The sequence below is a fragment of the Bombina bombina genome, chromosome 2, assembly GCF_027579735.1.
Source record: "Bombina bombina isolate aBomBom1 chromosome 2, aBomBom1.pri, whole genome shotgun sequence".
NCBI classification, from domain to species: domain Eukaryota; kingdom Metazoa; phylum Chordata; class Amphibia; order Anura; family Bombinatoridae; genus Bombina; species Bombina bombina.
In genome coordinates, this window is record NC_069500.1 from 98851927 (window position 1) to 98865599 (window position 13673).

Below are 13673 nucleotides of genomic sequence, written 5' to 3' on the forward strand. Positions count from 1 at the left end.
CCCGGGTGCAGATGCATGCTGTCTGACTGTGCCACTAGCTCCTTGCGACGACCTCCCCCTGCTTCCAACTCGTCTCCTTCTCCTGCTCCTCTCTGTCTCCCCATCTGAACTTTCCACCTGTTCTTCTCTTCTACCGGGCGCCCACGTGACATCCACGGACGCATCATCATCATCAACCCCTTCACTTGTATCTGACAACTCAACAATGGAAGAAATGGCGGGTACAATATCATCATCATCACACCGTGCGTCGTCCATGTCTGTAATGCTGCCTGACTGAGACATATCACAGTTATCTACATCCTCTGTCAATGATGGTTGCGCATCACTCATTTCTTCACACTGAGGTGTACATAACTCCTCTGACAGATCAAGTGAGGCGGCTGTGGTGCTAGTGTTGGTGGTGGTGGCAGGCGAGCGAGTTGTAAGTCGAGAGGTGCCCGAAGCTAAGCTAGAGGAGGAGGATGGTGCGTCAAGGTTACGAGTGGAAGCTGTAGAAGATTGGGTGTCCTGTGTTATAAAGTCAACTATTTCATCAGAACTTTTCGTGTTCATGGTACGTGGCCTAACACTGAGCATTATTCTATGGCCAAAGGGAATCACAGCACCACGACCACGATGGCCCCTGTGGGTTGGCCTGCCTCTGCCTGTCATTTTTTTTTTCAATTAGTGCTACTATGCGTGCAAGCTACTGTGAGTGGGCACAGTATACACTGTGAGCCTGACACAAAAAACCAGACTGATGTTTCACAGTCAAATTTTTTTTTTTTAAATGTTCACTGACACTACTATTAAACAAGATATGAGTGGTGGCACTGGTCAAGTGGGCACAGTATAGGCTGTGAGCCTGACACAAAAAAGCAGACATGTTTCACAGTCAAAATAGTTTTTTTATTTTTAAAATGTACACTTACACTACTATTAAACAAGATAATGTGAGTGGTGGCACTGGACAAGTGGGCACAGTATACGCTGTGAGCCTGACACAAAAAAGCAGACTTATGTTTCACAGTCAAAATATTTTTTTTATTTTTAAAATGTACACTTACACTACTATTAAACAAGATAATATGAGTGGTGGCACTGGGCAAGTGGGCACAGTATGCGCTGTGAGCCTGACACAAAAAAGCAGACTGATGTTTCACAGTCAAAATAGTTATTTTAGTTTTAAAATGTACACTTACGCTACTATTACACAAGATAATATGAGTGGTGGCACTGGACCAGTGGGCACAGTATACGATGTGAGCCTGACACAAAAAAGCAGACTGATGTTTCACAGTCAAAATAGTTATTTTAGTTTTAAAATGTACACTTACACTACTATTACACAAGATAATATGAGTGGTGGCACTGGGCAAGTGGGCACAGTATACGCTGTGAGTCTGACACAAAAAAAGCAGACTGATGTTTCACAGTCAAAATAGTTTTTTTATTTTTAAATGTATACTTACACTACTATTAAACAAGATAATATGAGTGGTGGCACTGGGCAAGTGGGCACAGTATACGCTGTGAGCCTGACACAAAAAAGCAGACTGATGTTTCAGAGTTAAAATAGTTAATTTAGTTTTAAAATGTACACTTACACTACTATAAAACAAGATAATATGAGTGGTGGCACTGGACCAGTGGGCACAGTATACACTGTGAGCCTGACACAAAAAAGCAGACTGATGTTTCACAGTCAAAATAGTTTTTTATTTTTAAATGTACACTTACACTACTTGTAAACAAGATAATATGAGTGGTGGCACTGGGCAAGTGGGCACAGTATACGCTGTGAGCCTGACACAAAAAAGCAGACTGATGTTTCAGAGTCAAAATAGTTTTTTTATTTTTAAAATGTACACTTACACTACTATAAAACAAGATAATATGAGTGGTGGCACTGGACCAGTGGGCACAGTATACGCTGTGAGCCGGACACAAAAATGCAGACTGATGTTTCACAGTCAAAATAGTTTTTTTTATTTTTAAATGTACACTTACACTACTATTAAACAAGATAATATGAGTGGTGGCACTGGGCAAGTGGGCACAGTATACGCTGTGAGCCTGACACACACGCTGGCAGTGGCAGGCTGGCCTGGCAACTGCAATTAGATTACACTAGCAGACTGATGTAAAAGTTTTTTTTTTTTTTTTAAATTACACTACTGTTACACAAGATATGACTGGTGGTGGCACTGAGAAAGAAGGCACAGTATATGCTGTGAGCCTGATGCACAGGCTGGCAGTGATGGCCTGGCAACTGAAATTAGATTACACTAGCAGACTGATGTAAAAGGTTTTTTCAAAAAATTTACACTACTGTTACACCAGATATGACTGGTGGTGGCACTGAGCAAGTAGGCACAGTATATGCTGTGAGCCTGACACACAGACTGGCAGTGGCAGGCTGGCCTGGCAACTGAAATTAGATTACACTAGCAGACTGATGTAAACTTTTTTTTAAAAAAAATTTACACTACTGTTACACCAGATATGAGTGGTGACAGTGAGCAAGTAGGCACAGTATATGCTGTGAGCCTGACACACAGGCTGGCAGTGGCAGGCTGGCCTGGCAACTGAAATTAGATTACACTAGCAGACTGATGTAAAAATTTTTTTTTTTTTTAAATTTACACTATTGTTACACCAGATATGACTGGTGGTGGCACTGAGCAAGTAGGCACAGTAGATGCTGTGAGCCTGACACACAGGCTGGCAGTGGCAGGCTGGCCTGGCAACTGAAATTAGATTACACTAGCAGACTGATGTAAAAGTTTTTTTTTTAAATTTACACTATTGTTACTCCAGATATGAGTGGTGGCACTGAGCAAGTAGGCACAGTATATGGTGTGAGCCTGACACACAGGCTGGCAGTGGCAGGCGGGCAACTGCTATTAGATTACACTAGCAAACTGATGTAAAAGTTTTTTTTTTAATTTACACTACTGTTACACCAGATATGAGTGGTGGCACTGAGCAAGTAGGCACAGTATATGCTGTGAGCCTGACACACAGGCTGGCAGTGGTAGGCTGGCCTGGCAACTGAAATTAGATTACACTAGCATACTGATGTGAACTTTTTTTTTTTTATTTACACTAATGTTACACCAGATATGAGTGGTGGCACTGAGCAAGTAGGCACAGTATATGCTGTGAGCCTGACACACAGGCTGGCAGTGGCAGTCAGGCAACTGCTATTAGATTACACTAGCAAACTGGTGTAAAAGTTTTTTTTTTTTAATTTCACACTACTGTTACACCAAATATGAGTGGTGGCACTGAGCAAGTAGGCACAGTATATGCTGTGAGCCTGACACACAGGCTGGCAGTGGCAGGCTGGCCTGGCAACTGAAATTGGATTACACTAGCAGACTGATTTAAAAGGTTTTTTTAAAAAATTGACACTACTGTTACACCAGATATGAGTGGTGGCACTGAGCAAGTAGGCACAGTATATGCTGTGAGCCTGACACATAGGCTGGCAGTAGCAGGCTGGCCTGGCAACTGAAATTAGATTACACTGGCAGACTGATGTAAACTTTTTTTTTTTATTTACACTAATGTTACACCAGATATGAGTGGTGGCACTGAGCAAGTAGGCACAGTATATGCTGTGAGCCTGACACACAGGCTGGCAGTGGCAGTCAGGCAACTGCTATTAGATTACACTAGCAAACTGGTGTAAAAGTTTTTTTTTTTAATTTCACACTACTGTTACACCAAATATGAGTGGTGGCACTGAGCAAGTAGGCACAGTATATGCTGTGAGCCTGACACACAGGCTGGCAGTGGCAGGCTGGCCTGGCAACTGAAATTGGATTACACTAGCAGACTGATGTAAAAGGTTTTTTTAAAAAATTGACACTACTGTTACACCAGATATGAGTGGTGGCACTGAGCAAGTAGGCACAGTATATGCTGTGAGCCTGACACACAGGCTGGCATTGGCAGGCTGGCCTGGCAACTGAAATTATATTACACTAGCAGACTGATGTAAAAGTTTTTTTTTTTTAAATTTATACTAATGTTACACCAGATATGACTGGTGGTGGCACTGAGCAAGTAGGCACAGTATATGCTGTGAGCCTGACACACAGGCTGGCAGTGGCAGGCAGGCAACTGCTATTAGATTACACTAGCAGACTGATGTAAAAGTTGTTTTGTTTTTTTTAAATTTACACTACTGTTACACCAGCCAGATATGAGTGGTGGAACTGAGCAAGTAGGCACAGTATATGCTGTGAGCCTGACACACAGGCTGGCAGTGGCAGGCTTGCCTGGCAACTGAAATTAGATTACACTAGCAGACTGATGTAATTTTTTTTTTTTTAATTTACACTAATGTTACACCAGATATGAGTGGTGGCACTGATCAAGTAGGCACAGTATATGCTGTGAGCCTGACACACAGGCTGGCAGTGGCAGGCTGGCCTGGCTACTGAAATTAGATTACACTAGCAGACTGATGTAAAAAAAAAGATTTTTAAATTTACACTAATGTTACACCAGATATGAGTGGTGGCACTGAGCAAGTAGGCACAGTATATGCTGTGAGCCTGACACACAGGCTGGCAGTGGCAGGCAGGCAACTGCTATTAGATTACAAAGAAAAAAAAAATGACTGATGTAGCCCTAAAAAGGGCTTTTTTTGGGTGCTGTTCTTACAGCAGAGATCAGATGAGTCCTTCAGGACTGTAGTGGACACTGAATACACTGGCCTAGCTATCGATTTCCCTTAAATTAGCAGCAGCTACACTGTCCCTCCTCTCACTAGCAATGCAGCTTCCGAATGAATCTAAAATGGCTGCTGATTGGCTGGAATGTGCCTGCTGACTGTGAGATTCAGTGTCAAAATTTAGGCAATGGTGACAAATAGGGGGCAGATCGAACATCGCATATGTTCACCCGCCGCTGCGAACGCAAACAAGCTATGTTCACCGGGACATCACTAGACAGGACTAGGTTTTTTTGTTTGTTTTTACTGACTTATAAAAAAAAAAAAAGTGTATTCTTAGATGATTTCAAATGTAGGTGATCACTTGCGTAGCCTGTGCGTTCATGTAAGACCCGTACAGTTTTATAGAAGTAATGAGTGCTTTGGGAAATGCAGACACAGAATGACTTTGAAGATAAATTCTAGATCCCCATGTTTAAAGTATACAAATCCCTAGAAGCATTATCTTCATGAGATTATTTTCTTTTTCTTAATTGGAATTAATAAATATGCATTAACCTTTTGCTATTGCTGCTGCTATGGGGCAGAATCATGGCAACACAACAATCTCAAATTACCAAAACAGAATGACCATTTCTTGATCAACATTGCCAACATCTTAGCATGTATTTTTTACTCTACTATCTCCCTTTAACCTTTTGTTTCTGCCAATCTATGTATCTATCTATCTATCTATCTATCTATCTATCTATTTATCTAGCTATCAACCTTTTTATCTATATAGCTATCTATATATCTCTATTTCATCTATTTATCTATATGTCTGGGGGTGAGTGTGTTATATATTACACTTTGTTTTCTGAAGAAGGGGAAAGTATCATAATCTCCTGAAATGTTACATACATATTTGACCACATGTTGCTAAACCCTGAAAGTGTAGAGTTTTATTATTTTTGAATTTGTGATGTCTTGTGGCAGATGTTCAGTGTTCTATTTATTTCAATTATATAGATAGATGGATAAAAATATATAAATATAGATAGACTGATAGATAGATAGATAGATAGATAATCTAATGCAGGGGTCACCAACCTTTCGGGCCTCAGGGACCACTAAACGCCCAATTTTGAATCCCGTGGACCACTAACATGACTTTTTTTTAATATATATATATATATATATATACATACACACACATACTGTACATAACTAGTATAACCATAGCTAAGTTTACATTATGAATATATTTACACATTTATAAGAATCATTTTTTGGAATTAACTAACTGAATGACAGAACTGAGAATACTTGCAAATGACAGATGAAGGGTGAGAGCCCACTTTTTAGCTGGAAACAGAGAGGCAGAAAGTGGGGGGAAAAAAGAATTATGTTTAAAAGGACCACAAGACTTCCAAGTTACCTCCCCAGTTAGGAATTATTCAAAACTACTTATGATCATGGAGAGACATTGGAGTCAATGGTCATAAATTAAGTTTATATCAGAAAGCTCTCAATATGGATGTGAGCTAACCACGACTGATGTTACTGGCAATTATTAATACTGGTGGGATATGGCTGATCTGCTGGATGGCAATTACTGGAATTCAGGTGGAATGGCTTTCTGCGCTGGAAAATTATTAGAATGAAAAATAATTAATATTAAATAAAAAAAAAGAAGATGGAGGGTAGGAAGACAAACAGTGATGTAAGTTTATCTGAAGGAATTAGGAAAACTACTACAAAGAGACAGGTAAAGGGAAGAAAATAATTGAACTATGAGAAAACATTTTAAAGATTTTCTTTTTTTATAAACTTTAATTCCACTATTTCAAACCAAGACTATACCAACCTCTGCTGGATTTAGAATGGAAGCATCTTTCTCTGAACAGTGCGCCGGGCAGGAGGAATTAAAAATACAATCTAGTTGCGCATTGCTACGCAATGTGCGTAGGGAGATTGTAATTTAACTCCTCCTCCGTCGGTTTTCACTGATGTCCAGGCAGGTACTGTAGGGAGTTGCGGCATGACAGGGGTGACACCATCAGAGTAGATTAATTCCTGCTTGATGGTGTCAAAGACCACCAACATCTTCTCGTGGACCACCAGTGGTCCATGGACCACTGGTTGGCGACCGCTGATCTAATGATTCTTAATATTAATGATTGATTAATTTGTGTTTAATTTCCCTTAAAATTATTATCAACAAAGTGTATTAGTATAAAGTTGAGATATAAGCCCTTTCATATATGTCAACTATGTTTCCTCTTAAAGCATCTACTATACCAGCTCTTCTTAAACATATGGGGTCGCGTAAATCTAATGTGGGGGTCGTGAAAAATTCAGGGAGGCCCGTGTAACAAGGGGCCTCCTGATTCCATATTTCATCCCGCGATCTTAAGGACGGTCTTAGGAGTGTGCTACCTGTGCCATCACACAGGGCACACACTCCAAGCGCTGTCTGGCTACCTGATACTCCCAGCACTCTCTCTTCCCTTCTCCGTGGCAGCGCTGTGAGGAAGTGATCATATGTCACTTCCTCCCAGCACACTTTGCTGCTCAGGAGAGAAGAGGGAGCCCTGCAGAAAAGGTATAAATCATACTGTACCATCTTGTGTGTACAGTACATTTGTGTGTATCGTTATAGGATGTGTATATATTTATATGCATGAGTGCGCACTAATACTACATACAGTATATAAATCATACAGTACCATCTATGAGTATTGAAGGGGGGAGTATGAGTGTGAAAGGGGAGTATGAACGGGGTATGAATATGAAGGGGGAGTATGGAAGGGGCAGGGGAGTGAGCATGGAAGGGGGAGTAGGAGCATGAAGGGGCGAGTATGCTTATGAATTATTATTAGTAAATGTTTGATTTGTATACCTATTTTTTATATCCGGGGTCACGTAAAAATTTCTCGCGCAAAAAGGGGTAGCAAGTGGAAAAAGTTTAAGAAGCTCTGTACTATACCATGTGCAGTATATTGTAGAAATATAGGCCTAGATTTGGAGTTTTGTCGGTAAGGACCCGCGTAGCTAACGCCGGCTTTTTTCTGGCCGCACCATAAAAATAACTCTGGTATTGAGAGTCCACATAAAGGCTGCGTTAGGCTCCAAAAAAGGAGCGTAGAGCATTTTTAACGCAGCTTCAACTCTCAATACCAGAGTTGCTTACGCAAGCGGCCAGCCTCAAAAACGTGCTCGTGCACGATTCCCCCATAGAAAACAATGGGGCTGTTTGAGCTGAAAAAAAACCTAACACCTGCAAAAAAGCCGCGTTCAGCTCTTAACGCAGCCCCATTGTTTGCTATGCGGAAACACCTCCTAAGTCTGCACCTAACACCCTAACATGTACCCCGAGTCTAAACAACCCTAACCTTACACTTATTAACCCCTAATCTGCCGTCCCCGCTATCGCTGACACCTGCATTTTATTTTTAACCCCTAATCTGCCGCTCCGTAAACCGACGCTACTTACATTATCCTTATGTACCCCTAATCTGCTACCCCTAACACCGCCGACCCCTATATTATATTTATTAACCCCTAATCTGCCCCCCACAATGTCGCCTCCACCTGCCTACACTTATTAACCCCTAATCTGCCGACCGGACCGCACCGCTATTATTATAAAGTTATTAACCCCTAATCCGCCTCACTAACCCTATAATAAATAGTATTAACCCCTAATCTGCCCTCCCTAACATCGCCGACACCTAACTTCAATTATTAACCCCTAATCTGCCGACCGGAGCTCACCGCTATTCTAATAAATGTATTAACCCCTAAAGCTAAGTCTAACCCTAACACTAACACCCCCCTAAATTAAATATAATTTTAATCTAACGAAATTAATTAACTCTTATTAAATAAATTATTCCTATTTAAAGCTAAATACTTACCTGTAAAATAAACCCTAATATAGCTACAATATAAATTATAATTACATTGTAGCTATTTTAGGATTAATATTTATTTTACAGGTAACTTTGTATTTATTTTAACCAGGTACAATAGCTATTAAATAGTTAAGAACTATTTAATAGTTACCTAGTTAAAATAATTACAAAATTACCTGTAAAATAAATCCTAACCTAAGTTAAATTAAACCTACCACTACACTATCAATAAATTAATTAAATAAAATACCTATAATTATCTACAATTAAACCTAACACTACACTATCAATAAATAAATTAAATACAATACCTACAAATAACTACAATGAAATAAACTATCTAAAGTACAAAAAATAAAAAAGAACTAAGTTACAAAAAATAAAAAAATATTTACAAACATAAGAAAAATATTACAACAATTTTAAACTAATTACACCTACTCTAAGCCCCCTAATAAAATAACAAAGCCCCCCAAAATAAAAAAATGCCCTACCCTATTCTAAATTACTAAAGTTCAAAGCTCTTTTACCTTACCAGCCCTGAACAGGGCCCTTTGCGGGGCATGCCCCAAGAAGTTCAGCTCTTTTGCCTGTAAAAAAAAACATACAATACCAACCCCCCCAACATTACAACCCACCACCCACATACCCCTAATCTAACCCAAACCCCCCTTAAATAAACCTAACACTAAGCCCCTGAAGATCTTCCTACCTTGTCTTCACCCTGCCAGGTTCACCGATCGGTCCAGAAGAGCTCCTCCGATGTCCTGATCCAAGCCCAAGCGGGGGGCTGAAGAGGTCCATGATCCGGCTGAAGTCTTCATCCAAGCGGGGCAGAAGAGGTCTTCCATCTGATTGAAGTCTTCATCCAAGCGGGATCTTCTATGGTCATCCATCCGGAGTGGAGCGGCAGGATCCTGAAGACCTCCGACGCGGAACATCCATCCTGGCCGACGACTGAACGACGAATGACGGTTCCTTTAAATGACGTCATCCAATCGGAATTAAGGTAGGAATATTCTGATTGGCTGATGGAATCAGCCAATCAGAATCAAGTTCAATCCGATTGGCTGATCCAATCAGCCAATCAGATTGAGCTCGCATTCTATTGGCTGTTCCAATTAGCCAATAGAATGCAAGCTCAATCTGATTGGCTGATTGGATCAGCCAATCGGATTGAACTTGATTCTGATTGGCTGATTCCATCAGCCAATCAGAATATTCCTACCTTAATTCCGATTGGCTGATAGAATCCTATCAGCCAATCGGAATTCGAGGGACGCCATCTTGGATGACGTCCCTTAAAGGAACCGTCATTCTTCAGTTGGACGTCGCCGGAAGAAGATGGGTCCGCGGTGGAGGTCTTCAGGATGGAGCCGGTCGTCATCGGATGAAGATAGAAGATGCCGCTTGGATCAAGATGGTTGCCAGTCCGGATCGCCTCTTCTTCCCGGATAGGATGAAGACTTTGGAGCCTCTTCTGGACCTCTTCAGCCACCGGATGATGGATCGCCAACCCCCGCTTGGGTTGGATGCAGATTTTGGAGCCAGGACGGATCGGTGATACCTGGTGAGGTGAAGACAAGGTAGGATGATCTTCAGGGGCTTAGTGTTAGGTTTATTTAAGGGGGGTTTGGGTTAGATTAGGGGTATGTGGGTGGTGGGTTGTAATGTTGGGGGGGGTATTGTATGTTTTTTTTTTACAGGCAAAAGAGCTGAACTTCTTGGCGCATGCCCCGCAAAGGGCCCTGTTCAGGGCTGGTAAGGTAAAAGAGCTTTTAACTTTAGTAATTTAGAATAGGGTAGGGCATTTTTTATTTTGGGGGGCTTTGTTGTTTTATTAGAGTAGGTGTAATTAGTTTAAAATTGTTGTAATATTTTTCTTATGTTTGTAGATATTTTTTTATTTTTTGTAACTTAGTTCTTTTTTATTTTTTGTACTTTAGTTAGTTTATTTCATTGTATTTATTTGTAGATATTGTATTTAATTAATGTATTGATAGTGTAGTGTTAGGTTTAATTGTAGGTAATTGTAGGTATTTTATTTAATTAATTTAATGATAGTATAGTGTTAGGTTTAATTGTAACTTAGGTTAGGATTTATTTTACAGGTAATTTTGTAATTATTTGAACTAGGTAACTATTAAATAGTTCTTAACTATTTAATAGCTATTGTACCTGGTTAAAATAATTACAAAGTTGCCTGTAAAATAAATATTAATCCTAAAATAGCTACAATGTAATTATAATTTATATTGTAGCTATATTTGGGTTTATTTTACAGGTAAGTATTTATCTTTAAATAGGAATAATTTATTTAATAAGAGTTAATTAATTTCATTAGATTAAAATTATATTTAATTTAGGGGGGTGTTAGTGTTAGGGTTAGACTTAGCTTTAGGGGTTAATCCATTTATTAGAATAGCGGTGAGCTCCGGTTGGCAGATTAGGGGTTAATAATTTAAGTTAGGTGTCGGCGATGTTAGGGAGGGCAGATTAGGGGTTAATACTATTTCTTATAGGGTTAGTGAGGCAGCAGTGAGGCGGATTAGGGGTTAATAACTTTATAATAGTAGCGGTGCGGTCCGCTCGGCAGATTAGGGGTTAATAAGTGTAGGCAGGTGGAGGCGACGTTGAGGGGGGCAGATTAGGGGTTAATAAATATAATATAGGGGTCGGCGGTGTTAGGGGCAGCAGATTAGGGGTACATAGCTATAATGTAGGTGGCAGCGCTTTGCGGTCGGCAGATTAGGGGTTAATTATTGTAGGTAGCTGGCGGCGACGTTGTGGGGGGCAGATTAGGGGTTAATAAATATAATACAGGGGTCGGCGGTGTTAGGGGCAGCAGATTAGGGGTACATAAGTATAACGTAGGTGGCGGTCGGCAGATTAGGGGTTAAAAAAAATTAATCGAGTGGCAGCGATGTGGGGGGACCTCGGTTTAGGGGTACATAGGTAGTTTATGGGTGTTAGTGTACTTTAGAGTACAGTAGTTAAGAGCTTTATGAACCGACGTTAGCCCAGAAAGCTCTTAACTACTGACTTTTTTCCTGCGGCTGGAGTTTTGTCGTTAGATGTCTAACGCTCACTTCAGACACGACTCTAAATACCGGAGTTAGAAAGATCCCATTGAAAAGATAGGATACGCAATTGACGTAAGGGGATCTGCGGTATGGAAAAGTCGCGGCTGAAAAGTGAGCGCTAGACCCTATTTTGAGTGACTCCAAATACCGGAGTTAGCCTAAAACCAGTGTTAGGAGCCTCTAACGCTGGTTTTCACGGCTAACGCCAAACTCCAAATCTAGGCCATAGCTTTTTAACTCAAGTCTTACAATTCCTATCTTCAGACTTTAAACCTTGCAAAGGTGTTTTACTAAATTTGATGGTGCTCAGATTGAGTTATCGTCAACTTCTAATCTTTAATGGGGTGAGGAGGCTAATGAATTACATGTGTAAATCATACATTAATTATGAAATCAGCAGCATGGCCATTTATAGGATTTAATTGGATTTATAGGATTGGCCATTTATTAGATTTTATCAAAGATCAAAGTAAAAAGCTACAAAGTAACTAACAGGCATAACATATATTTTTAAATATTACCTTGTGAGAGACGTTTCCCAGGGGAATTTTTTGGGAAGCAGATATTTACTAATGAGTTTTGTGTTCACCATATATTAATAGTAACATTACTCACTACAACAATTTCTTATCAACAAATCAACTAACAATTCATTATAGAAAGTATATAGCTACCTTATCTTAACCGATTGCTATTTGCCTGTAATAAAAATATGGCTGTGCCTGAACATGCCAGATGCACACTTTAATAAATGTCCTGGGACTAAAGTCTCTTTACAGTGGGGTGTGAATACTTAGAAAATGTTGTGGTAAATATCTTCCTTTTTTACATAGAGATGTTCAGGTGATAATCAGCTTTTTACAGCTATGCTGCATCACTTTCAAGTGTTTCAACATTTGGGTATCATGTCCCTATATGTATTTCAGCACACGGTTTTCCATTGCCATTGCAAAGCTAACAAGGTTGTCTAGTTTTTCTTTTTCATTCCCTTTCGCTTTAACTTTTCTCTTGTTAATATGTTAGCAAGGACTGTTTTATAGAGGGGGATTTTTTTCTTAACTTCAGTTGAACTTGTTCTATGCACCAAGAAGTGAATGAGATAGATACTGCTCCATTGATTAAAATGCAGAGTGACTCGCAACTCAAGGCTGTTTGAGAGGTTAGCTATAAATCTCTTTGAATTCATGAATTTTTGAAGTAGCGGCAAGTTTTTTACGCTAGATATCAGTTTTACAAATTGGCTTTTTTTAATCTAGGCCAATATGTGTGCTGGTGAATTGTTAAACTTTAACTTTTAGTTTACTGTCTCTTAAAGGGGTAATGCATTCAATATTAAAGAGACACTGAACCCAAATTTTTTATTTTGTGATTCAGATAGAGTATGGAATTTTAAGCAACTTTCTAATTTACTCCTATTATCAATTTCTCTTTGTTCTCTTGCTATCTTCATTTGAAAAAGAAGGCATCTAAGCTTTTTTTTGGTTCAGACTCTGGCCAGCACTTTTTTATAGGTGGATGAATTTATCCACCAATCAGCAAGGACAACCTAGGTTGTTCACCAAAAATGGGCCGGCATCTAAACTTACATTCTTGCATTTCAAATAAAGAAAGCAAGAGAATGAAGAAAATTTGATAATAGGAGTAACAGAAAGTTGCTTAAAATTTCACAAAAGAAAAAAATTGGGTTCAATGTCCCTTTAAAGTTGCATGGTTTAAACAGAGCATGTGATTAAAAAAAACAAGAACTTTCTTCTGTTATCAAATCTACTTCATTCTCTTTGTATTCTTTGTAGAAAAGTAAGTCAAATTAGCCTCAAGAGAGTGCACGTCAGGATACAAACTTCTTCCACTCATCTGTTTGGCTCTTCTCTAGGACTGTGCAGTCATTTTCCCTTTTTAATATCGTTTGTAATCCAAACAGTTCTAGTTTACTGTAGCTACTATGTACTTGGATACTGATACGAGAGGGACCGCTGCTTTCCTTCGGCTGTAAGGGCGGTTTCGCTGCATGGTACACAACAG